Source organism: Pseudorca crassidens, chromosome 13, assembly GCF_039906515.1.
Source record: "Pseudorca crassidens isolate mPseCra1 chromosome 13, mPseCra1.hap1, whole genome shotgun sequence".
NCBI lineage: Eukaryota > Metazoa > Chordata > Mammalia > Artiodactyla > Delphinidae > Pseudorca > Pseudorca crassidens.
In genome coordinates, this window is record NC_090308.1 from 65,524,836 (window position 1) to 65,551,580 (window position 26,745).

Here is a 26,745-nt window from a genome sequence, read left to right on the forward strand (position 1 = left end):
TCTCTGGTGGTCCAACGTCCTGAACTCGGCTCTCAGAGGCTCAGGCCTGACAGCTGGCCTGAGCACCAAGACCGTGTCAGCCACGTGGCTCAGTAGAAAAGGGAGGGGAAAAAAAGAAAGAAAGAAAACTAAATAAAATAAAGTTATTAAAATAAGAAATTTAAAAATATATTATTAAAATAAAAAAATTTTTTAAGTAATACAAGAAAAAAAAAAGAGAGAGAGCAACCAAAGCAATAAACAAATCCACCAATGATAAGAAGCGCTAAAAACTAAACTAAGGAGCAGAGACCTTCAAAATGGCAGAGGAGTAAGATGTGGAGATCACCTTCCTCACCACAAATACATCTACATGTGGAACAACTCCTACAGAACACCTACTGAATGCTGGCAGAAGACCTCAGACTTCCCAAAACGCAAGAAACTCTCCACATACCAGGCCATGTAGCTGACAGGGTCTTCGTGCTCCGGGCGGGTTTCAGGCCTGAGCCTGTGAGGTGGGAGAGCCGAGTTCAGGACATTGGTCCTCCCAATGTCCTCCCAATGTGGAGTCCTCCCGGCTCCACATAATATCGAACAGTGAAAAGGGAAGAGTGATGCAAGATAAAGGTGGAGATAGCACTGACATATACACACTACCAAATGTAAAATAGATAGCTAGTGGGAAGCAGCCGCATAGCACAGGGAGATCAGCTCGGTGCTTTGTGACCACCTAGAGGGGTGGGATAGGGAGGGTGGGAGGGAGACGCAAGAAGGAGGGGATATGGGGATGTAAGTATACATACAGCTGATTCACTTTGTTATACAGCAGAATCTAACACAACAATGTAAAGCAATTATACTCCAATAAAGTTGTTAAAAAAAAAAAAAGATAATATTGGGGGTAAGCTTGTAGACATCATTTTTTTGGCAATGGCTTTTTTGGATTTAGCACCAAAAGCAACAAAAGCAAAAATAAATAAGTGGGATTATATCAATTTAAAAATTTTCTTCACAGCACAGGAAACCATCAACAAAATGAAAAGGCAATCTCTGGAATGGGAATAAATATTTGCAAATCACATACCTGATAATAGATTAATATCTAACATATATAAAGAACTCATACAACTCAACAGCAAAAAAAAAAAAAAAAAAACCCTTGATTTTCCTTTATTAATTTAACTAATAGTTTGTCTAATTTGTCAATTTCTACCAAAGAACCAGAACTTTGATTTTTCAATTTTGATCTTTTTTTTCCCCAATTCACTGCATCTTTAATTTATACTTTTATCTTTATCTTCCTTTTTAGTGCTTACTTCTGGTTTATTCATCACTCTTTCTGTACCTTTTTAAATTGTAGATTCATTTATTTTTATTCTTTTATTTTAATTAGTATAGGTATTCAAGGGTATGAATTTTCTTTTGATCACTGCCTTAAATATATCCAACAGACTGTCACATGTAGTTTTTTCATTTTTACATTATTCAGAAGTTTGATAATTTCTGTTTATATTTTCTTTCACTTTTTCAATGAGTTGTTTAATAAAATTTAAAAATTGTTTCTAGGTTGGAAGGCCTTCATTTTTAGTTGCATTTTTCATTTCTAATTTTATTGCATTCTGGTCAGTGTGTGTTGTTTGCAATGTTTCTACTTTATGCAACTTCATGATGTCTTCTTTGTCACCTAACACAGCATTGTAAAGCAATTATACTCTAATAAATATGTTTAAAAATAAAAACTAAACTAAGATGAACATAAAAATCAGAAACTGGTCAGTTGCATACAGCAAACCCCAAGTCTATAATTGCTCCCAAAGTCCATCGCCTCAATTTTGGGATGATTCCTTGTCTATTCAGGTATTCCACAGATGCAGGGTACCTCAAATTGATTGTGGAGATTTAATCCGCTGCTCCTGACGCTACACGGAGAAATTTCCCTTTCTCTTCTTCGTTCGCTCGGCTCCTGCGCTTCAGCTTTGGCCCCGCCTCTGCATGGAGGTCGCCCTCTGGCATCTGTTCTTTGCCCAGACAGGAGGTGGTTAAAGGAGCAGCTGCTTCGGCGGTCTGGCTCACTCAGGCCGGGGTGAGGGAGGGGCACGGAGTGCAGGGCGAGCCTGCACCGGCAGAGGCCGGCGTGACGTTGCACCAGCCTGAGGCATTCCGTGTATTCTCCAGGGGAAGTTGTCCCTGGATCACAGAACCCTGGCAGTGGCAGTCTGCAGAGGCTCCCGGGAGGGGAGGTGTGGATAGTGACCTGGGCTTGCACACAGGCTTCTTGGTGGCTGCAGCAGCAGCCTAAGCATCTCATGCCCGCACTAGTAGCCACGGCTCGCACCTGTTTCTGGAGCTCGTTTAGGCGGTGCTCTGAATCCCCTCTCCTAGCACACCCCGAAACAATGGTCTCTTGCCTCTTAGGCAGGTCCAGACCTTTTCCCGGACTCCCTCCTGGCTAGCTGTGGCACACTAGCCCCCTTCAGGCTGTGTTCACGCAGCCAACCCAGTCCTCTCCCTGGGATCTGACCTCCGAAGCCCGAGCCTCAGCTCCCAGACCCCGCCAGCCCCAGCAGGTGAGCAGACAAGCCTCTAGGGCTGGTAAGTGCTGGTCGGCACCAATCCTCTGTGCGGGGATCTCTCTGCTTTGCCCTCCACACCCCTGTTGCTGTGCTCTCCTCCGTGGCTCTGAAGCTTCCCCCCCACCCCCACCGTCTCCGCCAGTGAAGGGCCTTCCTAGTGTGTGGAAACTTTTCCTCCTTCACAGGTATCTCCCCAAGGTACAGGTCCCATCCCTATTCTTTTGTCTCTGTTTTTTCTTTTTTCTTTTACCCTACCCAGGTACGTGGGGGGTTTCTTGCCTTTTGGGAAGTCTGAGGTCTTCTGCCAGCATTTAGTAGGTGTTCCGTAGGAGTTGTTCCACATGTAGATGTATTTTTGATGTATTTGTGGGGAGGAAGGTGATCTGCACGTCTTACTCCTCCACCATCTTGAAGGTCTGTCCTCCCTATGTCTTCTTCTAGGATTTTGTGGCTTCAGGTTTATGTTCAAGTCTTTAATCCATTTTTTGTTGATTTTTGTATATGGTGTAAGATAGGGATCCAGTTTCATTCTTTTACATGTGGCTGTCCAGTCTTCCAAGCACTATTAATTGAAAAGACTATCCTTTCTCTATTGTGTGTTCTTGGCACCATTGTCAAAAATTAGTTTACCATATATTCATGGGTTTATGTCTGAGCTCTATTCTGTTCCACTGATCTATGTGTCTGTTTTTATTCCAAAGCCATACTGATTTGATTATTATAGCTTTGTAATATAGTTTGAACCCCTTAATAAATTTTTCAGTTCAATTACTGTATTCAGCTCTGTAATTTCTGTTTGGTATTTTCTTACATTTTCTACCTCTGTTGAAATTCTCACTTTGTCTATGCATTCTTCTGCTCTCAGTGAGCATTTTTAAGACCATCATTTTGAATTCTGTATCAGGGAAATTACTTATCTTCTTTTCATTAAGGCCTGTCTCTGGAGTTTTATCTTATTTTTTTGTTTGGAACATATTCGACTGTTTCTTCCTTTTCCCTGACTCTCTGTGTTGGTTTCTGTTCATTCGATAAAATAGCCACCTCTCCATCTTGACGCAGTGGTCTTATGTAGGAGATGAAACTTATAACCCGGCCCTAGCTCTTGTTTGTCTCTCGAACCTTTGTGATTGTCCAAGTTGCCTCCTTTGTTCTTAGAACTCCCAGAAATTGAAGCTGGGCCAAGACCTGTCAGTGTCCCAAAGGGGAGGATATCAGTCAGCACCTGATGGGAAGCCAGACATTTAGGCAGTAGCTGTTAAAGAAAGACTGGGGGCTGGGCATTTTTGTCTCTCCTCTCTGCACTGAGCCTTGGGGGGATAGCCAGTTAAGAACTTTTTCTTTGTTTGCTATAGTCCTGTGGGGTCCATGACCACAAGCCATACTGGCTACCAGAGATGCACTATCAAGTGTTTCATCATCTGATCTGAAGCCATAAAAGCTAGGTCACCAGAGGTGTGCACAAGCTCCTTCCAGGGAGACACCAATGACCTGGAGCAGGCCAGAGGGAGAATGTGGAGACAGTGCTCACCAGCCTCCCAGGTCTCAGGGGAGGATCATAAGCATTTATAATAATTATTATTTATTTACTTGTCATTTACAATAATAATCCAGTGTGCTAATTAAAGCCTGACCCTCAGGCAGCAGCTTTTAAAGTGTGTAAATAGGCCTCTTTCAGGGGCAGACTGGAAGATAGGTGATTCTGTCTGCTCCTTCTGTGCTGAGCCCTGGGGGAATAGCCATACAGAGTCCTTGTGTTCCCATTAATAACTGTTTATTTCTTTGCTATAGTCTTGTGGGTCTCATGGAAGTAAGCCCTGTTGGGTTTCAGAGCTAGATGTTTGGGGGGCCTGTCCCTCAGGTAGAAGTCTTCAACATTGGGATGCTAGATGTTGGGTCCAAACCCTTCACTCCTCAGGGAGAAGCTGGGAGTTGTAAGTTCCCTCCTGATTGTTTGTTCCTGTGCCAGGTGTAGGGTTTGTGGCATAAGTTTGTCTTAGCCTTTCATATCCATCCTAATGCAAATATCTTCTTGTTTACCCCATATGTAGGAGTCACTCAACCAGTTTCTGGATTTCTTTCAGAGGAAATTGCTCCATATATAGCTGTAGACTTGGTGTGCCAGCAAAAAGGTGAGTTCAGGAGCCTCCTGTGTTGCCATCTTGAACTGGAACTCACAGAGGACTTTTTAATATACCTACACAGCTCTAAGGAATCAATGACAAAACTATCTCACAAAATTAAAGAATTAATCAAGGTAGGAATATATAGAATTAACATGCAAAAATCAGCAACCTCCTTATACACAATAATAAACAGAAGATATGATAGAAAAGAAAACCCCATTTACAACAGCAACAAAAAAGACAAAATACTTGAGAACAAACTTAGCAAGAAATGTTCAAAACCTATATGAATAAAACTACAAAGCACTCCTAAGTGGAAAGACATTCCTTGCTCTGGTTAGGACATTTCAACATCATCAAGATGTCAGTTCTCCCCTAATTTATGAATTTAATGCAATCCCAATAAAAATACCTACAAATTCTCTCCTAGAGCTAAACAAGGGACTCCTAAAGTTCATATGGAAAAATAAACATGCAAGAATACTTGGAAAACACTGAAAAAGAAAAGCTGTGAGAGGGTACTAACCCTACGAGATATTAAAACATACTGTAGAAGAGTGTACTACTGATGTGTGGACAGACCAATTAAGTAGAATAAAAAGTGCAGCAACAAGCCCAACTACATATGGAAATTTAGTATATGATAAAGGTGGTATCTCAAATTACTGGGGTGATGAAAAGATAAAATTAAATCCATTCCCGAAGCATACATTAAAACAAAATGAAACAACACAAGCACTAGAAGAAAACACACAAATTCCCCTATAATCTTGCTATAGGGGAAAAATTAACTAATAATAACTCAAAACCCAGATGCAATAAAGAAAAATTGATATTTTTACTACATGAAAAGTTAAAAAAAACATTTGCTTGACTTGAATATCACAAACAAAATCAAAAGACAAATGACAAATTGGGAAGAAAATCGGGAACATATATCACAGGTAAAGGGCTGATATCTCTGATATAAAAAGAAATGAGGAAAATAATGAACAAAAATTCTACAGAAAAGTAGGCAAGAGACATGAACAGTCAATTCACCAAAAAAATAAAGATTGTAAAATGACTCTAAACATATGAAAAGATGTTCAACTTTACTCATTAAATAAATGAAAATTAAAATTACACTGAGCTACCATTTTACCATCAAATTGGCAAAAATTCAAAAGCTTGACAATATACTCTGTTCACGAAGTTATGGAAGAAAAGCACTCTCATACAACACCAGAGTAATGCAAAATGATACAACCCTTATGGAGAGGAATTTAACAGTATCTAACAAAAGTGCAAACACATTTACCTTTCAATCCAATGATCCCATTTCTACTATTTTTACCAAGAAGTTATACATCAACAATATGAGGTTATTCATTGCCACATTATTTGCAACTGAAAAATCCAAGAGCCCAAACATAAGAGATTGAATGAATTAACTATGGTACAAAAATGCATTGAAATATCATGCAGCAGTGAAAAGGAATAAGGAGAATATCTATGAACTGATATGCAGTGGTTTTCATATCAGTGCAAAAATGTGTATACAGTATACTTCCTTTGTCTAAGAAAGAAGGGAAAGCAGGAAACGTATAAGAATATGCTTGTTTTTGGAAAAACTATAGAAAAGATAATATAGAAAAGAATGAAATTAGTTACCTACAAAGAGGTTGGGGCAATAAAATGAAAGGAATAGAGGAGGGATTGAGTATACATGATTATACCTTTTTAGATACTTTTGGAAACATGTTAATGTTCTATATAGCCAAAAAAATAAAAGTTAATCAACACAGATGAGGAAAACCACAAAATTAAATGCAAACAGAAACAAGTGATCCAAAAAGTATTTTAAACAATATAAGCATACTGTGGGAGAATTAAAGAACTAACCAAAGTTACTTTTGAACACCAGTCATGGAGTAAAAGAACAGCAAACAAATCTGGACCTCATCTTAGTAGGTTTGTTTTTGTGGTGGCAAAGGTGTATGAATTCTTAAACTATTTTATGTGCGTTGAAGGGATAAGCAAATGAGAAAATGCGTTGATGTTGCCAGAAGCCAGAGTTCTCAGTGCAGAAGAGACAGGTAAATACGGAATGAAGAAAGGCAAGTAAAAAGCCTTGTGAATTTGGATTAAAAGCAGAGGTCTCAGCAAGAGCTCATGGTTTCTAATACGCAAATATACACAAGTTCTGCAGGAGCTCCTTGAAGAAATACCGATTCCAGGTCTGGGGCAGGAAGAATTTAAGATCAGCCTTAAACATCTTTTTTATGCCAGAAAGTAAGAAAGCACTCAAAAAAATGATGGAAGCATGTCAAAAAAAACACAAGAGCCAGCTTGAAGGGCCTCCCACTGACCCAATCAGGGCCAATTTGAGATGGAAATAATTGCAGTAAGAATTATAATCTATTGAATAAAATAGGAATCCATGAGTCCGTACTGATACTAGATGACAGTGATAATGATGATGATGACACATACATACCTAAATACATAAACTTTTGTAACGTATCTTGTTTCAATATTAATTTCTTTGATTATTAATAACAATGGATTTTAGACCCCTCTGTTTCTTCTTTGAAATATAAGCCCATGTCCTTTCCCCATATTTTGATCATCATAGTACATCTATGATGGCAACACTTTATCATATTCATTGCAGCTAAATTGGCAACTTGTCGTGTTCCTTTTAACAAAACTTTATCATATTTACTCTAACTATTTTTCCTAGTTTGTCATTTTTCTTTTAGTAAACAGGAATATTTCATTTTTAAAAACTCCTTCTGACAGTATACGTACATTAAGAAAAATACTTACTGTGTTAACATTCCTTAACACTTCCTCAGGAAGAGAAAATAAAATGTCCCCCCAAATCCCTAGAAGGCACCACTGCTGCTGAAATGGAAGAGGAAAGAGACAGAAAAGAGGGAGCCAAACTGTGAGGGTTAATGAGAGAGGAGTCCTATTCCCTGTGTCGTGCCTTAAACCATTCAATTGCGGTAAAGAAGGACATCAGAAGAGAAAAATGTGATCCTTTTCCACAGAGAAATTAATTACTTTCTTAGATTTGAAACCTTTCCAGTGAAAAATTTCCTGTTGCCCAGAAGCACCTTTCTAATTAATGATATCCTTTAGTTTCTCAGGTAAGCTCACGCTGCACAAATCCCTTCTCAGCTTAGAAGGGAAGAGGCTTTTAAGGCGTGAACTGCAGGCTGAAAGAACAGGAAAGTTACACAGAGGAAATGAACTGACAGCTGAAGTCCCGGCCTCCCGCTCTTAACTCTTGGAGCCAAGGAGGGGCTACAAGAATCTTTGCCCCTGGGCTCAGTGGAGAGGAGTGTGTGCTGACTCAAGGCTCTAGCGCATTCTTGAAAACTCACTGCACAGTTAACTTCTAAATTACTGAGAACAATTGTAGAGATCAATAGAAAACACCAACCTCTAAAGAAATTTCCTACAGCATAATTTGAAGAAGTGGAATACAGGAAGCAGTGAGCCACAGAAAATCAGGTCTTAGCACTAATTAGAAAATTTTCTAAGCTTTCTCTCTCAAGAAAATCAGTTCGTCAGTTACAGGACCAATTTGAAACATGGTTTACAAATTTTCATTTGGGCTGAAAAAAATTACAGCCAGATATTTGAACCAACATTCTAAATAAAATTGTGAGACTGATTAATTACTTACTGTTAATAAAATTGTGACAGAAAATTGATTATTCACTAGTAGTTAAAAGCTGTTTTCCACACGTCAGAATGAAGACTGGCTATGAAGCAGAAAAAATAAAACCCCACTAGAGTATCTCGTTTAATCAGAAAGGGAAGAAAGGAGTTTACTACTGTGTCTCCAGAAACATAACTTCTTCCCTTAAACTGTGATTTTATAACATTTACTTCCAACAACTTATTAAATGCTCACCTTGTGATTAGCTATTAATCCCAACTAGCAAAGCAATCTTTTTTCTGTTATAGCTTGATTTTGTTTGACCTAGAGTACAGATGCCCCAGAGCACTATGATATATATGTATATCTGGCAGCCTGTGTTTCTTCTCAACTAAATAATTTAGAGGCTAATTCTGCTCTTCCTATTGCTGGAAATTCCTGCTTAACCTCCACGCAAATCCACCCGTCTCACTTGAGTTTTGTATGAGTGATCCGACTGTTCACACTAATGTGAACAGTGCCCCTGAAAATACACCTGCCAAAAGCTACTCTTCTTTTAAATAGAAATCAGAAAATAAATTCTCCTTGAGCAGAACAATTGGACCATGTTTCCTCCTCACTCAAAGGGATACAGCCTTATAGAAATAGGCAGCCAGCATGTTAGCTGACCCATCATCTTTCTTTAAAGGAAAGTCACACTTTCTGTCCTGAGTGATTGGTTTGACCAACCACTACCTATAGGTCTATCATCCTCCTCATGTGCAGACTCAAAATGTGGTAAAATGTGGATCTATTTCCTTGCCTTTCATTCTTTCTGAATGTTAGTTAAAGTTTTAATACTTGTAAAATATGTAAATACAAGAACAGGATAAATGAATAAATAGGAATTGTAAATATATGTTAGGACCAACTAAATATCTGCAAGAGTACACAGTTGTATTCTAAAGTCATATGAAGGTTTTCCTGCTAAACATTAGGTAGACTGGAATAGTAACATATTCTAATGATATGCCTAACAAAAATGAAAATCTTCCATAACCCCAGTGCCTGAAATGACCACTGTTAACATTCGGCATATATCCTTTCTGATTTTTCCATTCTTATATATCTTGTTTTTTTTTTTTTTTTTTACAGTAGTGGGTCTCATACTATATAGCCTGTTTTGTACTGTGTTTTCTATACCAGTAAACATACATCTAAAACATCATTCTTTATGGATGGTTTTTATGAATTTTATGAATGCCCTAATTTGGTTACCCAAACTTTAAAAGATTTTTAGATGCTATACCTGGATCTATTTTTTTCCATATAATTTTGACTTCGTGATTGCTTTATGATAATTAATGCATACCAGGCTCCACTTAAAGCCTAGTATTGTATCAAAACATTAGCAATAATGTTTAGCTTTTAGAGGAATCTATGCAACATAATGTGAAATCCAGCTAAATACTTTTTTTTATTGAACGACAACATTTAGTTCCTCAGGTTCATCTGCTATCAATTAGGGTGATAAGCAGGCACTCAAAAGCTAGTTTTTCAATTATGTTTTCTACCTTTCAAACGAAATGTTCCTGTCATTGCATATCGTGTAGTATTTTGAAAAGGCTTCATCTTAGCAACCAAGAGATAACTTTCAAATCAAGAATCTAAACCAATTAATTCCTAACATTAATTATTTCTTTTAAAACAAAAGGCACTTTAAAGTAAGTGACTGCAAATATACTTTTTATCCCACTAACACTCCTTATCTCTTTTTCCCCCAGCTCACAATTCTGTTGACAACTCATGCTCAGACTCAAATCATCATTCAAATCATAATTAAAGCATAATTCTGAGCTCTCTTTGTACATGCTAATTCCACAACCACCAGATGTAAAAGCCACACAGAAATTCCTATAGAATATTATTAGCTTGCAAGGAGCAGAATTAAGATGCATAGAAGTATCTTCTATAGAAAGTAAATATTTTGGTTTTAATTACATTATTACCTTGTTTTATGTTACTAATTACTACAATTTATTGTATAACTGACTCTCAGAAAAAAATATTATCAGAGAAGTTCTGCAGTCTTAAATTGAAGATAGTATATACTAGATTTTGCCTAACCCCTCTGTTTCCTTAAAAATACAATGTAAAATATTTTTATAATAGGTTTGATAAATCTTTCCTATTTCCCCACTAATATATAAAGTTATCATATGCTACAGTTATTTGTTGATTTATTTCTCATAAATCACAGGGCAATAAAAAAAAAGTATATTTTCAAGTCCGGGACAATGTATTAAGCTGTCTTTATTCCCTAGAACACAGGCCAGGACATGAAAGTTAGTAGGTGCTCAATTAATTTTACTGACTAAATTAATGAATTAATCATGTAAAGCATTCATTTCACTTAACATAATATAAGCATTATTGTTAAATACTAGCTAGTATCTATTTCAGCCTCTATAGATTAAAAACCTGCAGCCTTAGAGCAAAAGACTGAACATTAGAAATAATAACAGTTTGCTGTAGACTGAAAACAAATGAACTCATTCTGAGACTCCGAAGTCATTCATAAGCCACTTGAGGGGCCTGCCCTCTTGCAGTTTATGACCCCAGTCAAGGCTTTCTAGTGAAATAAAGCCCTGTGTTCACTCTGGGGCCATCTATTGTTCTCTCTGTAATTTGTACCAAATTGTAAAGGTTATAAATACTTGCCGGTTAAGTTGCATTCATTCACACTTAGGTGTCTTTCTTTTTTTAATAACTACGAGACCAGGGACTAGCATTTACTTACTTCATAATAACCTAATCGTACATACCTTTGAACTCAGGATGTTCTTCAAATGTCATGATTTATTATGTCCTTCTTGGTCACATAACAGTCAACCTCGTCAAATTCAACTAGGCCAACGTCATTCTTCTAGGAGTAGTAGCTAGCAATAAAAAGTGAAGAGTTATTATGTGAAACTGTATGCATTTAAATTCTTTTCAGATTTAAAAAACTAATAAATTATGTTGCAAATGACAATAAAATGAGTGAAAATAAGCACAGTTAAACACATAAATTTTCTCTGCCTACTACTTCTAAGCCTATTTTCTTCTTGTTGCTGTGCTTTTTGTTTAATTTTTCTTGAACTAATGTGCCCTCTAATGGTTGAAATAAAAATATAATCAGAACCATAAAAGAAGTGTCAACTTACTAACTGCCAGGAATATTTATTTCTATTCAATAAATACTTCTTTGACTTGAACCTATGCCTTCAAGATTAAAATGGATATGTCTTTAATAAATAACAAGAAAAATACGCATTTTGTTTATTCTGTACGATAGATAATGCAAACGAGGTACAGCAAACAGACCTTGTCAAATAGATTTAAGTGTCAGTTCCTATGAAAAAAAAACATCAAATATTTTAAATGATATCTATAATTAAGTCTTGCATCTGCTGAAGTTGAAATACAGATTGGGGTTATACCTATTCTAATACTATAATTTAAGCATTTAATTTAAAAACTCTGTTAGTCCAAAATAGATTATTTTGGTTCTTCATTTTTACTTCTCTAACCTTAAATGAAAGTCTGCCCCTAACCTCTAAAAAATATAAATGTATGTACACAGAAAAAGTTAAATACAGTGCTATTTTTTCACAGTTTACCCTCAGTGTACATGCTCTCTTACTTTTGGTTCAGCTGTCATAACAGAAAGTAATGGAAATGTAGTAATTACCCAGTTAATGTGACCAATGGCAATAGTCCACTGAGCTAAGGAGATTCAGGGAGAAACTGCTTGAATAATTTAGCTTCGCCTACTAAATTCAGGAAAGTTTATTGTAGTTTTACAACACAATTTATTTCTAACAAGAATTTGGTCAAGACAGAAAAACATATATACAGAAAATTTATTTAATTCTGTCTATCCAGAAGAACAGAATTGAAATCAAAGGCATAAACAGAGACTACAATGTTTAAAGATTTTCTGCCTTGTTTAACCATTATTGTTAGTACTTTAGATAATTTGCTTCTTATCAAAACGTGGTAGCATGCTCATAACATGGAATTTGCAAGTCCCCTCCAACTGTTAATGCATTAAAAAAAAAAAAAAAAAAAAAGGGCAGCCTTTTCCCTGCCTCAGAAAGTAAAGACATTATTTTTCCTATTATAACCATGGGGTAACTGTCATTGAGGTGAACTGACCTACCAAATACTGCACAAAGACAGTGACAGAAGCAAGATTAGAATTTAGAATTATTTATGCAGTTTGCTGATTTTGGCTGGTACTTTGTGTGCATAACAGGAATGTGTTATTTTGTTAGAGAAAAAAATACATCTTCCTGAATTATATTTCTGCTTTTATCTTTCAGCGCTAGTTTTATAGGGAACATTCTGTATTCGATATATGTTATTTAGCTTTTCTTATTTTAAGTGAATACAAAACTATTAAAAGGGCTGCAGTTTGAGGGACAGGAAACCTGGGTTCCAGTTCTGTTTGTGTTCCCAAGGAACTTACACAAGACATGAAAGAGGCTGATCCTTGATTGCTCACCCTATAAAGAAGGGGATTGAATTAGATAACCTCTGATCTCCCTTCTAATTTAAAACTGGAGGGTTCTTTTTTATTTTAATAGCAAGATGGAAAAATTATATTTTTGCAAAATGGTCAAGTACAGTGATAAAATCTAAAAGAAAAAAAAGTTTATTATCTTAAAAAAGCTAAATAACATCTTGCAATTTTAGATTATATTTACAAAATGCTTGTTCAAGACCTGCCTCCACAACCATGGATGCTGGATGTATGAGAGGCAGAATAAGGTGATGACTGAGACGTGGACTCCGGAGCTAAAATACTTGGGTTTGAATCCCAGCTCTCTTGGTTACTAGTTTTTTGACTTTGGACAAGTAATACTCCAGATCTTAGTTTCCTCTTCTATAAAATAGGGAAGAGAGTAGCAACCTCATGGAGTTACTGTGAGGATTCATCATATTTTTATAAATAAAATGCTCAGAATAATTCTAAATACATAATAAATGATCAAAAAATGTTAGCTATTTTTAGAATGGCCTATTTAACTTTTTCCCTCAGTCATAATGGCAGAACACTAAAAAGGCAGTTAAAACTAATTTTAATGAGTCAACCACCTGGCAATCTTAGTCTCTATTTTTTATAATCAAGGTGCTCATAAATCCTAGTTTCCCAGTTTATACCTGTCGCCCTGGGGGATTATGAATAGCAACCTCTTTTACTCTCAGTGTCCAGATTTAGACAATAAAGTACGTAATCACTCTAATTATAATATGGATTATTCAGCAGTTCTCCTGTACAATTAGGAAAATAAATTAGATGGCTTTTGAGGTCACATAAAACATGAGGAGTTTTGTTAAAATATATTGGTTATAAATGGAAAGAAATATTTGAATGTTCTGTAAATAAAGTCTAAAATATTATAAAGAGCTACTAGTTTTGGTCAAGATGACACAATTTGATGGCTTTTTTATTTTTAAATGAACAGTTTGAACTTACATGTGGAGAGCTACTTTGATTTCACTTGTTCAAACGCATGACAATCTCTCTGGAACTGGGCCCTCATTCTCTTTCGGTTCTTCCTCTCTTCTTCCCTACATGCTTTCACTCCCTCTTCTCTCCACTAGATGTGAGGCAGTGTGGGGAGTGGGCAAGAATAAAGAGCTTCTCCCCTTTCCTTAAACTCAACCATTAAATTAAGCTTCCCCAAAAAGCTGACCAGTCTCCAAACCTAGCCTCGTGAGCAATCACTCCTAAACAAATATTAACTGAACTTCTTAAATATGGGGAAGAAAAATAGATTTGGAAGAGTCCTATGTCATTGCATGATAACTACAGAATAACAATACCAAACCCGAGAAGTAATAACATCTTCATTTAGCACATTACTAACATTTTAAAGTATTTATCCAACAGCATGCCCACGCTGCACCTCTACCTTATTATAATTATATTTAACATTAAAAGGAACACCACCTTAAATCACAAGTAGAATTTATTTACTAAGTCCTCAAAATAAAGCTAGCCTTTGGTGCCAGCCCATTTACCAGAAATAGTATAAAGAAGGATGCATTCCCTGTTTAAAAGATTTGTCTAAAAGAACCCTTGTGTTAAACAGGCCTTTGGTCCTGGTTAAGGCTGATGTTCTCAAAGATATCTGCCCCAAAAGAAATGCCAGTTAAAGAGGATGGCAGCTTGAGAAATGAGAGTTTCATGTCCCTGGTTTAACCAACCAAAAAAGGGGGGAGCTTAATAATATAATACTGTAAAGAGGGAAGAAAGGAGGGTGAAAATGTACCTCTCACGATTAAAAGGGGAGATCAAGAATTATATGACCTAAAACTCTTGGAAGATTAAATTTGAGGAAGGGAAACATTCATCTCAGGCTAATTTCAATGATCCGTTCCACTTGATTTTCCTGTAAAGAAGTCTCAGATATAATATGAAAACATCCTCTTTAATGCATGCCATAGAAAAGAAGGTTTATTTGACATCCGTGAAGTGCCATTTGATCAGTAACACCAACACAGAAAGTGTAGAATGTATTATTAGAGACAACAATATCTAAAAAGCAACATACTTATTCACAAAATGAACTTCCCAATCATGATATTACCTCAAGTAACCTGGTGGTTTTTTGTTTTGTTTTGTTTTGTTTTGTTTTTGCAGTACGCGGGCCTCTCACTGTTGTGGCCTCTCCCATTGCGGAGCACAGGCTCCGGACGCGCAGGCCCAGCGGCCACGGCTCACGGGCCCAGCCGCTCCACAGCATGTGGGATCTTCCCGGACCGGGGCACGAACCCGTGTCCCCCGCATGGGCAGGCGGACTCTCAACCACTGCGCCACCAGGGAAGCCCTAACCTGGTGTTTTGACTGGTTTCACTAAGACTATTTCTGCTTTTCCTGGATGATCTGTGCTTATATAAAACCATTTGGAAGGAAGCAAATGCAGTTCTGGGCAGTGAGGTCCCAGTCCTGGTTCCCACTTATGAAGTCCCTGCAGGGAAGGAGTCCTTCTGTCCCTAAGACAGTTCCTCCTGCAGCTGGCCCCGAACAAAGGTATGTTACAATTTTAGAGACATTGAAAGGCTCCAAAAATACCTCCCATGAAATCCAATACTAATAAATTCTCAGTTTTATGGCTTTTCCTGTACCTCAAATGATTGATTTCAGAACGCCATTATTAAAATACAAATATTTACTGGAAGAACTAACATTTTATCATCGACTATGATAGCAACACCAACTTTGTAATTTCATAAGCTCTTTGTTGGAAAAGGCATTGAATAAATGAGGTTAGTTTTCATTCATTCAAACATATATTGTCAGTCTACCAGAGTGAGACTAATTGTTGGAAATCTCAAAATAAATAAAACAGTGTCTGGTGGGGAAGATGGACATATGCACAATCATTTTATCTAGTACATGATGACTCTTAATGAGGTGTCATTTGATAACAAGGAACAGAAACTCAGTTGCTCAAGTTAAATAAAGAAGGTATTAGCATAAAGAGTTAAAAGTGTCTAAAAAGCAATTGCAGCCTCAAGAGGGACTCCAATAGGAATTGACAAGCCAACGAGAACCAAGACAGCTCACCACTCATTCCCTATTTTTTGCACATCACTTATACATGCTTTTCCCTGCAATTTGCCCATTTTACTACCTTTCCTTACAGATCAGCTCTCTTGGCTTACACGTATGACCACATCAACTCTTGAGCCCATAAGACCTTACTCATCCAACACCCACAGCCAACTAATTCACTCTCTCTTTCCAACCCCATATCAATTCCTTAGACAGAGAATCTGACCTAATCCTACCCTAATCCAAGAATAGATTCTCTTTTTCTAAAAATGTATGGATGATGAGGAAATAATCGCCATCTCTAATACAATAAGGTAATTTCAAGGTGAGTCTTGAAGGAAAGGTAGGCATCTTCCAAAGAAACAAAGGGAAAAATGCAATCCAAGCAGACAGACTGTCATGTTCAAAGGTATAGATAAAGTAAAGCAGCCCATATAAAGATGCATGTATAAGGATCCATGGGCGGGAAGTTTTGATGATGCTGGGAAGATAACCAGGAACTAGATGACAAAGTACTTTTTATGCTTTGCCGAGGAATATGATTTTTATCCAATAGCTGAAGGAGGTGTGGTGTCAAAATTTTTAACTGGAGGAGAAACTAAAGCAGACCTGTGTTTTAGGATGAAGACAAAAACAAAACAAAAAACCCTCTAACAGCAGGGCAAACGATGGACTACAGGAAGACCAGGCTGAATGCACCACTCCAGAAGCTATTTCAGTAATTCAAACAAGAGATGGTGTAGTTTCAAAATTGGACCATGGCAAAGAGAATATAGAGGAGAGGAACGATTCAAGAATATTACGAAAGCAGAATATAAAATGAAGTAGAGTCAATTCAGAAAAGCAAAGAATCACAAGCTTTGATACAGGGAGAAGGAAAGTCTAAACCAAACCCGAGGCTGGTGCTAAGCAATGCACCAGACATAGAAAAGAACACACTGGAAGAAGGGATGGTAGGCATGGAAGACACACTTTGCATTCTTTCTGAGCTATCCTTAGGGTAGCCTTTCCTATGGTCTCTAAGTATCTTAACCCACATAAATAAAGGCAGACTCCTAATCTTCAGGATGTGAGCACAAAGGGCATCAAAATCATTGGTAATTCAAGCGTTAATCAAAGGCATACTCGAGTTATCCTGTCATTTTATTAAAATGTCTGTCGATTCAGCCTATCACATAAAAGGACAAGAATTCATTCCTGGTGAAGTCAACTTGCCAGTGCCGGGCCTTGTTTCATTATGTATTTAACTAGAAGTTTTCATGGTGCTGTTTTCCTTTCAATTCCAAGAATAAGAAGTGAAAAATGAGAAACGCAAACTTCTCAGATGATCCTATGACTTTGAAGCCACATATCTGAGTATAGGATCGCTTGCTTCTGCATTTAGAAGCCCTGGGATGCAACATTATCAGACTGATTATGAATGCGTATATTTTCATAAGAATATGCAATCTTGGCCAGCTCAGGGCAGGACACTGAAGTGACTAAGTATCAAATTAAAGATTATTCTTTTTTGTGTGGAATTCACTCCAGCAAGAAATTAAACAAGGGGATTTAAAATCCAAAAACATTGGGACCACCTCCTGAGACATTATTAATTATTAGTGGGCCCCAGTTTTCCAGTTTCTTATCTCCCTATACACCCAATGCTCCCATTGCTTTAAATTATTATCATTATTTGTTAAATGCTTTCAATGTGCTTGGTACCCTGGCAGGCACAGAAAAAAGTTACCATACCTGCCCAGGGGCTTTCTACCTAAATTGCACAGTTATAAATTAAGTTTGAAAATGGGTTGTAGTTGTCAGTTGCAGTCTTTTCTAAAGGCTTAGAAGCAATAGAACAAAACTAAAAGTATATAAGTTCAAACACCTCCTTTCTCTCCCGCCTTGGGTCTTCTTTATATTCCACAGCCTGGTCTACTAACCCAGAAAACGATAGCACAGAAATATGCCAAACGTCGGTAATGAGAGGCCATCAAGAGCTCAGAGAAAATGATCAACACTTAGAAACAATCTTGCGTGTCTGACTTCTCACCCTGCTCCCTGCTGTCCCGGGAAGGGAGCCTGTGGTTCAAAAGAAATAGCAAGTGAGGAGAGTTGAGTGGAGGGAAAAGCCCCGGAGCTGGCTTCCCCTTCCCTGTCGCTACCTCACGCAGTCTAAGCTGTGACATCGCCGGCAGTGCCCTCACCCCGTCCAAATTCTCACTATCCTCTCAGAAGCCCGTTCTTCCCAGACACCTACTCCAACTCCCGTGACAAATGTCTAGAGAAGTGGAGTCTGAAACTTAGCCTCTGACTCAGGTCCTTCTATATTTATATATCTGTGTTTCCCTAAAAATCTACGTGTATAAAAGAAAAGAAAAATGGGGGTATCCTTTCACCTCTATTTGTGCCCTCCACTCCCATTATTACTAATAGAAACAATCCTTTTTAAAAACCAAAAATGCTTTGCTTGCCTCGAGGTCAGATGGGAGATGGGGCAAAAGCAGTGAATAAGGGCTCTATTCCACCATCAGATGAAGAAAACCCAGACAAAAAGCACTTGAGACAGACATGGAACAGGAAAACAGGCAGACCAACCCTTAGGCCAGTGAAGAAAGTAACTGTAGAGGGTTGGTGGAGGGGAGAGGGTATTAGGAAATGTCCTGAGACTACAGAGAATGACATGGGGTTTGCTCTACCACAAAGTTCCCCACACTGTAACCCCACTGCCATTGCAGCCACCAACAAACCAACAACACCCCCCAGATCCCAGCCAAGCCTCTACCAGTGGCCTTGGGATCCACCACCAACAGTTCATCATAGGGCATTCCTTGCTTGCCCCATCCAGCAGAGAAGAGAGGGAGGAGCTCTTCTAGACCACACAGAGGGGAACCATGAGGTACACTCAGAAGTTCCATCACTGAAAGTCATTTCCTGACACAACATCATTCATTCCACATAGTGAGTTATCTAACTTTGCACACATACATTTTTCCTTTGACATACATATTCCTTGAAGGCAAAGCTTTTATCTGAGCATGAATACAGTGAACAGTGCATATGAATACATTTCCAAGGGATAAGTACTCATATATCCACTTCATTATTGTCTCCTGGCTTTACCCTCTGCCTTGATCCCCACAGAGCCAGCTCCTCGGTCATTGCAACCCAGCAAAGTACCACCAACTATGCCCACTTCTACAACTAACAAAGTCCAACTCTGCCATCTCTGGCCTTCTCTTCTGTTTCCTATCTGTATTCATCCAGTCCTGCATTCCCTCCCCCATGCAGGTGTTGCGTACACATTCATTACTGATGTAAAGATTATTTACTGAGTGCCTACTGTGTACAAGACATTGTGCTGAGTACAAGGCATTGTTAAGTTTGGAGTCCCTGGAGTTTCAGCATTCCATTCAGGTCTGCTCTAACCCACCAATTTCTAAAATGTCAACTAGGTCTTAATCCACTAATGCAATATGAACCTAAGTTCTTATTCCTCACACTCCTGGCATTTGTCTGGAGATTCTTGAATGCATGCATAGTTCTTTTCTTACTGATCCTTTGCAGTCTTATTGTTTGGACCACCAAAACCCTGGCCTATTTTCTCTGAATGAACCTCAGTTGTTCAATCATTCAAATAAATGAAATTGCCTTCAATAAAAAACTCAGTGAAACTGTGTTTTACAGGAATTGTATGAAAGTAACTTTAAAATCTTTATGTCCAGAGATAACTCTGAGGAGGTTAAGGGAGCAAAAGGAAATGAAAACTGTAATAAAAGTAGAATAAAAATAACTAAAATCCTGAGAGTAAGAGGTACAACTGTGCCACACTTACTTGAAAACACAGATTTTCAGGAAAAAAAATATTGAAGCAGAGGTGAGTTTTCACTTGACAAAAAGATTTACAGTATCACTTTGCAGTATGAAAAAAAGTATGGTTCAATTAGTTAAAAACAGGATATTCGTAATTCTTTTCTGGTATATATGGATATAGCAAATCTGTAGTATTTGTACACTAATCACTTAATATAAGTTTGTTAAATAATGGACGCCCATTTCTCAATTTTTAGCTCCCATTTCATCTTAAAAACCCTGCCAAATCTCTATGAAAATAAGAATAACCAGGTGGGAAGCATACTTTAAGAACAGGTTAAATGATTTAAGATTGGATCAGTCCTCTGCTTTCTCTTAGCCGCCCAGACAAAGGCTAATATATGATTGTCAGATCTGGAATCCATAAATGTCATAAGCACAAAGCTGGATAATCTATATCAATGTGCAGGAGGCGGGGGGCGAGTACAGAAGACGGGAGAGACAGGCAGAGAGATTACATTGAAAGAAAACACTTTATAATCATAGTTTCTAAATGTTGGTTAAAAGAATGTTTTAATCTTACTGTAATGTATTTTTTCCTAGTTTTTGTACTGCCTATATTCTTCCTATCCAAATTACTGCTTAGATGTTATTCTTCTTTACCAGTAAATTCCCTTTTTTTCTTCCATTTCTTCTACAGATCTTTTACTCTATTAAGGTTTTCTCATCCTTGCCTCTTCTCCCCTTTTATTAGTCTATGTAATCTACTCTTCAACCATTTTATTTTTTTCTAATTTTTTCTTATCTTAAATCGCATTTGTATACAATCAGGTCTATAGACAACTGTAGAAGCTAATATAGGATGCTAAAAACAAGTATAAGAACAATCATCATCCTACTTTTAAATTTTTTTTCTTAAATCAGCTTTTTGTTTTACTCAGGGAGGAGTCTACCTTTCTTTCTTTTTATTGTTATAACCATCTTTACTCAGTTTAAGGTAAAAATGTGAATCAACACTTCCAACAAGAGCCCAAACCCTAAGCTAGAAAGCCCAGAGAATTCAGGGTCTGAGAAAACTCGCGGGTGACTCCACTTTTGATGAGAATAGATTTGGGTCTGGATGAAGTCACCGATGTGCCTCTGAAGAAACAAATGTCAGCGCGACCTATTAAAGTCAACCCTGAGCTAGGTAGCAACAATGAGCTGGGGATTAGCATTGACAGCTCCCTTAATGTGATTCTTTTGGACAGGGATTAATTTAATGTGTTGCTGTCAAATGAAACAAAAAACGAGATGGATTTACTAATGACTCTATACCACACACTTTTCCACCCCTGATCTATGTCAGAATGAATCTGACAGCAAAAGAAAATAATTTTTAAAGTTTAAAGAAGACATTGCCTTCTCCAGACACTCGAGAAGGAAGTTTTTACTGGGCTCCCAGGAAGGGGGATGAGCGTAGGGTGCGGGGCCAAGTGAAGCGATGCCACGGGAGCCGTCAGGCCACCACTCCGACTGAAAAGGGGAGCTCCAGGGCGGGGCGTGGGGTCCGGCCCCCAGCTATGGCACAAACTTACAAGATGGCCTTAATTTCTTCAGGCCTCGCCTACCTTCCGTGTGAAAGTAAAAGGCTGTATTATGAGGCTTCTAAATGTCCTCTTAACTTTAAATTGCGAATCTCTAAAGGGGGGCGGGCGCAAACCTGCCGGAGCATTAGCCTTGTTCCAGAGACAGCTCTGCTGTGAGGCTGTGACAGAGAGGGGGCGAGTCAAAGAGCGAAGGTTGATCTCTAGCAAAACGGTTTGCCAAGTCAAATGTTAAGCCTCCTTAAAATAATTTGGATTCTTCTTTGTTCTCTCTAACAAAGAAACTTTAATTCGCAGTTCTCTGCGAAGGAAGACAATGCAGACAAGCCATTTTCAGGTGAAAGGTGTCTCGTCAATTAATAATCATTGAATAATCACTAAGGATTGGCAGGAGCTTTTCATCGAAAAGGGTGCTCAGAACATGAAACTGCATCCATTTACAGTGCAGACCGTTTGGGTATTATTCTTCCTTGTGACTGTTTTGTTTCTACCCCCTATGAGGTACATACGTCCCTAGTCTTATGTATCTGTGTATATGCCCGTAAATTGCCGTTAGGTTGGTAAATACCCGCGACCTCCTCGGGTCTGAGTCAAGCCTCATTGACAGGGCCGCCCCACCGCGGAGCTTGAGCCCCGGCGCTGGGAACCGTCGTCCGCGCCGGGTTCCTGAGCCCTGAGGCGTGTGGTTAACTCAGCACTCACCCCGTGCACCCCAGCCCGCAGCCCTCGTTGCTGCAGGCCGCGAGAGGGGGGCACCCCGCGATGGCGTGGCTAGGGGACCTTGAGTGCGATGCACGAAGAGCCTTTGCGCAACGGGGAGCCAAGGGATGGGACGCCTCTCACCTCGCCGGGGTCTGGGGCCGCTCTCTTCTCACGCCTCTGCCCAGACTCGGGCTAGGAGAGGCCCCGGACCGCGCACGTGAGAAGCGCTCTTGCTTGGGGAGGTAATGACCGCTCTCAGCCCGGCCACCTCCGCGGCGCGCTCCTGGCGCGGCGGCTCAAGCCCGGCCCGGGGCCGCGCGTCACCAGCCTTGCTAGTCCTTTTTCCCGGGCGGCCGGCGCGATCCGGCCAAAGCCCAGATCCCGGTCGAGGAGCGGTGAGAATCCTGGTTCTGCCACTTAGCGCGGTGACCTTGAGCGGTTACCCAACCTTTTAAGGTCGATGTTTTCCCACCCATTAAGCGGGACCGAAGATGCTGTTTCCGCGGGCTCCCTGTGGGATGAAATGAAAGGATGGACGCCCAGCCTCGAGCTCCTAGTGCCCTGCCCCGTCTTCGTCTGATTCCGCTTCTTCTTTTCTGTGTTCTGCCTTATTTTTTCTCTGGCTTTTACTATCATTTTTCATCGTGTGTTTTCCCTTGGTTTTGTCTCCCCAATTTCTCGAAGAATCCTCTTTCTTTTCTCCCTTTCCTCGCAGACTCATTATTGTAGTCAACAAATTCATCAAAGATTTGTTTCCACTTCCTACACCCTGGGCTCCCCAAGACAAATGCCCATAATCTCCATCGGCCCCCTCCCGGGGCCACCCCAAATAATCGGGCAGTCAAGGAAGGACTCGGCTTACTGTGTAAACACGGTCTCAAGAAACAAGTCCCCTCGCCCTACTTCCCACCATTAAATTTCTCCTCTGCGGGACTCCTGAGACCACCGCTGCCCAGAGGGCAGGGGCCGCGGTGGCTTCTTTGTCACTGTGTCCTCGACGACGGGCCCAGAAATCTATTCAAGGGCTCAGCAACCGTCCCCAAACGACCCGCGAACGGAACCTGGAAGCTGAAACGGGAACCCAGTCTTGAATTACTCGTCTTGAATTTTTACTAAAAGACAAGCAAATTCATACATGATGTTCCATACTTACATGTAAACATATTTTTTAATCTTCAAATACACTGAAAGATACAGCGTAAAAAGAGCACAAGATACACTCAAGTGTTTTTTTTAAAGCATGTTCTCTAATTTTTACCTATAAAACCACGATTTAAATCAAGTTCTTACTTATTGAGTGGTTAGAAGAGAGAGGAAACTGAATTGCCTAAAACTTGAATTGCCTAAAAATGAGCTGCATTTATGCTCATTTATTGAAACATTTTAAAGATGCCTGAAAATACATTATTTCTTTATAACAAAAAACCACTCTACACTATCATAGTATATATAGTATAAAGAGTATAAATAAAATACCATAAACTATAACCAAAATTTGTATAAGAATTTTTTAAAAAGAAGAAAAAAGCTAAAGCTAAATAGAGAATTTTTGATTACTTGCCAGTTACCTCAAACCGAAAAGTATCAAGTTTCCTTTGAAATTATTTCTCATTTTTATTAAAATCTAATTGAAGATCACTCGTAAAATGTTGGGGGAAGGAAAACAAGTAGAGAAATATCAATTCTATGCTTAGATTTTTGAAAGAGTAAAAGAACCACAGTACCACCTTGTGGGGACGTGAGATTTTTTTTTTTCATCTTCTCTATTATGGTTTTTATTTCCCTCTACTATATAGACACTCACACAGATTTTAAATAAAAATAAATAAAGCCATTAACAAAAACTTGGGTCTATGTGAATAAAATGTGATAATATGCTTTCTCTATTATTTTAAACACACTAGCATGTTTATATGAAAATAACTTTTAAGTTTTATTAACAAGTTATACATAATATATGTATGATATTAAGAAATTGTGCTTCTAGTACTACAAATAACTCCAGAAATCAAATGTTCGGCAGAAAATAGTAAATATAAAATTATGTGCACATCCTAAAAGAAGAATAATTCTTTAAAAAATTGGTTTAAATGTCACTATTAAATACTATTCATGGGTTTTTAAAATGTAGTTCTTTGTTCACTTGCTTGGACCCGGAAAAGCCACATTCTTAGATAAATACAAAGTAATGTTTTATTATTTTAAGTTATTTGTCTCATTACATTTAAGATTGGCAGAGCAGCCAGACATTTATAGAACCCATATTTGTTGGTTTAACAAAACTGTTCTAGTCACCTTCAGAATATACAAAGGGCATAGATCATAGGGCCTGGAATTTAAGTAAGATTATAAGACTCCAAAGCCAAGAAATGCAAAATAAAAAATGTTTCTCTTCTATTGTACATCTGGAAATATCTTACATGACACAAATGTTTCCTGCTCAAAACGTGTTTTCTGTAAAGCAAGAGAGAATTCCGGGGTTACCTGTAGGCATTCTTTATTCTCTGTGCTTTAGAATCACAGAGCTGGTATATCCCTCTGACCTTCAGGAAGGACTAAATCAAAAGCATCCCGGGAAGAGACCAGTGTATTTTAAACTGTGTTCAGCAGAGCCCTAGGGGCTGTCAAAAGATTATAAGGGGAGGGGAACACCAAGAGAAGCCCCTCACTCCCAGCTTCTACCAACTGACTCTGCTTTCATCGTTTTCACATACAGGAATTCTGCCTATGATTGAGCTTAAACAACAGACTCCATGTCTCTAGAAATATTAGAAAACCACTAATCTAATCTTACCTATTTTGTATAAGTCTAGTAAAGAATTGCCATAAGAAATGTTCCGATGCTTCCTGCACGTTTGTTAACAAATGCACTTTAAGAGCAGCCCACCATGCTTCCACATACCGCATTCTCTTTTTTCTTTAGAAAATAGTTCATTACAAAATGTATACAGGTTGTTAAAAAATAATAATAATAAAACTGAGGTATCGATATATTAAATTAAAAATCTCTATATCTCAACCCCAAACCACTCACTTCCCAGGAATAACACAGTTAACATTTTGGTTTGTACCCTCCCAGACACTTTTTCTCTGTGGACACACATACAAGCTTGTGTGGGCAAACACACACCCACACTGAGTGTTTGTTTCAAGAAAACAGGATCATATCACCTGTGTTTTGTCCCTCAATAATATAATATCTTTCTATGTCAGTACCTACAGCACTCATTATCCAAAGTATGGATGTATACAAGTTATCTAATCTCATCTCTATTGTTGAATATTTGGATTTTTGCTTTTATATTGTATATTTGCAGTTGCTCTTCCTTCTATCTAAAATACATTTCCTACTCTCCACCTGGCCAACATCTCTGTTACCCCAGAGTAACAACACTACCAACCTATAAGAAGCCACAATTTCAAAATTTTAAAACACAATTTCTCAATACAATATAATTCTCTACCCCAACATTTTAAACACAATAGAATGGGGCTTTCTTTTTTTTTTTTTTTTAGCCAATTAATTTCTTCACAAGAAAACAAACCTATATCCTTTTCAGATTTTCCCAATGCCTCAAGAATGGAATCTATGCTTTCTGGAGAGCAATTTGATTGTGTCTATCAATATTTAAAATGTGCCTATCTTTCAGTCCAAAACCAGAGTAGTTTTCTATAGGCATATTTACACAAATTCACTAATTCATTCAACACAATTATTGAACCCATCTAAGTGTTAGTCATTTTGCTAGGTTCTTATGGAAATGTGGTTAAAAGAAAGAAAAAAATAAAAAAACCTCAGGGAGATTATAGTGTACTGGGATAAATCTACACTGGATAAATAATCACATAGTATGTTTATCATTTATAAATTGTGATAAATAGTAGCAGGAAAATTACAATATAATAAACTACTTTAACAGAGTTTTCTTCTCAAAGAGCTACAAAATGTTATAAAATCTCTCATTATATTTACCTTTTTGACCTAATCTTTGATGGTATCTTTCTAAAGCATCCCAATATGTCCTTTCTTTTTTAAAAAATATACCTCAACATATAGACTAGCCACTTAGGTCTAATGAACCTCTGAGATTGACAAATCACTGCTTTCAGCTCATTTAATAATTTTAATCTTTGTCCCAAATGTGTTATTAAGATACTTAGGCCTTTGTTTCTTACCAGCCCTTTCATTTTTCTATTGTGAATTCATTTTTCAAATAAGGATAAAATATAATAGGATATTCAAATATTAAATAAATACTGCTGCTTGGATTAGGCCAAGAAAATAGGTGAAGCTAAATTTTTGGCTGACAGTTAGTGCCAACCCTGCATTATTCAAAATCATTGCTGATAAGATGGTTTAGAAGAGTCCAAATTCAGTGTACAGAAGGTAGTGTGGGTGTGTCAATGTTTAAGGTATGGAAGTCTGTACTTTAATACATGAAAAGGAATGTATGAAATCTAAAGGCCAACATAAAAAATAAAGTGTTTCCCATTGTATTGGAGGAGTAAAGGCTAGAAAAAAGGTATGGCCCTTACCAATGGTTTAGTTTTGAAGGATGTCATTTGTGGTAGTAGCAACAGATACCAAGATGAAGCTGAGCCATGAATCCACAGAAAATTTAGACATGTCTAAGTATATCTACAGGACAAGTGAGATTTGGCCACCAATGTTCTCTTTATGAAAGAGCCCAACGGTGCTCCTGGAAAATAATTTATCTTTAGGTTAGCAGAGACTTTAGGAGTA

General features: G+C 38.1%; 1 long non-coding RNA gene across 3 annotated transcripts in view; it reads right to left on the reverse strand.

The window, feature by feature from the left end:
- Positions 1-343: 343 nt before the first annotated feature.
- The window catches only part of LOC137204726 (uncharacterized), a 42,423-nt gene continuing 16,021 nt past the window's right edge, over positions 344-26,745 (reverse strand). For all 3 annotated transcript variants that reach the window (XR_010933804.1, XR_010933806.1, XR_010933805.1), the window contains exons 2-4: positions 11,138-11,251; positions 4,593-4,736; positions 344-3,740 (exon numbers count right to left, since the gene is read on the reverse strand). This is a non-coding gene — a long non-coding RNA (uncharacterized lncRNA). The remainder of the gene's footprint in view (positions 3,741-4,592; positions 4,737-11,137; positions 11,252-26,745) is intronic.